The following is a 1,520-nucleotide window of genomic DNA, read 5'->3' on the forward strand; positions in this document are numbered from 1 at the left end:
ATTTTTATTATGGGATATACATAGCACTAGTACTGTTATAAAGATTTTTAATGTAGTGACACTTAGTATATTGGAATCTATATAGTTCTATATTATAATCAAGACATGTATACAGAGTGACACTTTGGGACTTGTTTGGTTCCTTAAACTAGATACCAGTGAAAACTGGCATACACATGTTTGGTAGGCATGTTTACACTTCATCCCATTGTTAGGGAATTTGTTTATTCCAGTTGCACTTCTTTTGGCAAACGGCTATTATGTTTTACTTTAATACCATATTGTGGATGCCAAAGAACTTGCATTTGCCAGGGAATAATCTCCTGAGATGCTATATCATGAAGTAGAATGGTGTAGTCTAATTCAATAAAGTGATCATTTCTTTGCACTTGCTTGACAGTTTGAATTTTTTTTTGAGTTGGAGTCTCATTCTGTCGCCCAGACTGGAGTGCAGTGGCCGCTCCCGGCCACCGCAACCTCGACCTGCTGGGCTCCGGCGATCCTTCCACCTCAGCCTTCCAAGTAGCTGGAATTACAGGCATGCGCTACCACACCCGGCTGATTTTTTTGATTTATTGTAGAGATGAGGTCTTGCTGCCCAGGCTGGTCTCGAACCCGCGGGCTCAGGCAATCCACTCACCTCAGCCTCCCAAAGGCGCGGGATTACAGGCTGAGCCACCGAACCCGGCTGACAGTTTGAATTTTTAACATTTTATACCAGGTATTTTCAGTAGAATTCTGCCATATTATATAACCACAGGCAACCCAGGCTAAATGTCAAACTGGCTTCATTTCTGGATATACATTTCCAAAACTGTCTGGAATATTTTGTGCATCTAGTGGTTTCTTCATGGACTTGAGTCTTTGGTAAAATGTATTGTCTTCTTCATCTGGGTTCTCCAATTTTGCCTTCAAATGTGAAGTTGACTTCTGGTGCAGTTTCTTGTCCCATTGTAGGGTGAAGTACTTCAGCAGTGCAGTTCACTGTAACTTGTTTATGGATAATTTCTTCTACGGAAAATTTAAGGTGATACTTATGTCCTCTTCCTGGAATATCCTCCAAGCTGGCTTGTTTGACCGTCTGCACCAGAAACACCTTGTGGGGGGTCCCCTGCTGGTAGTTGATGCAGTTCTCGGCCACCGAGGCTGCCCTGGAGGCTGGATAGTGGGTCGGCGGGATTTCCATCGTGGGGAGCAGTGGTGGGCCCTGAGCTGGCTTAGGGGACTCTGACCCGTGCGGCGCCGCTCCTGCAGCTGCTGCGGAGTTTCTCGGTCCTGGGCATTTCTTTGTTGAGAATTTTTTCTTTTACTACTTCCGTCTCCTTATTTGTTATTTAAGCTACCTGTAAGTATTTAGTCTTTTGAATCCAATATGAGTATAGCAACCCTTGCTTTCTCTGGTTACCATTTGCATGGAATATCTTTTTCTATCCATTTACTTTTAGCCTATGTGTACCCTTAATTCTAAAATGAGTATCTTGTAGACAACATATAGTGGATCTTAGTATTTTTTTTCTTTT

General features: G+C 42.8%; 1 pseudogene; it reads right to left on the reverse strand.

Moving 5' to 3' along the window:
* Positions 1-224: 224 nt before the first annotated feature.
* On the reverse strand, positions 225-1,186 carry LOC103252980 (annotated as a pseudogene).
* Between the last annotated feature and the right edge of the window lie 334 nt (positions 1,187-1,520).

The sequence above is a fragment of the Carlito syrichta genome, unplaced genomic scaffold (genome assembly GCF_000164805.1).
Source record: "Carlito syrichta isolate Samal-C Ts95f unplaced genomic scaffold, Tarsius_syrichta-2.0.1 Scaffold188005, whole genome shotgun sequence".
Lineage (NCBI taxonomy): Eukaryota > Metazoa > Chordata > Mammalia > Primates > Tarsiidae > Carlito > Carlito syrichta.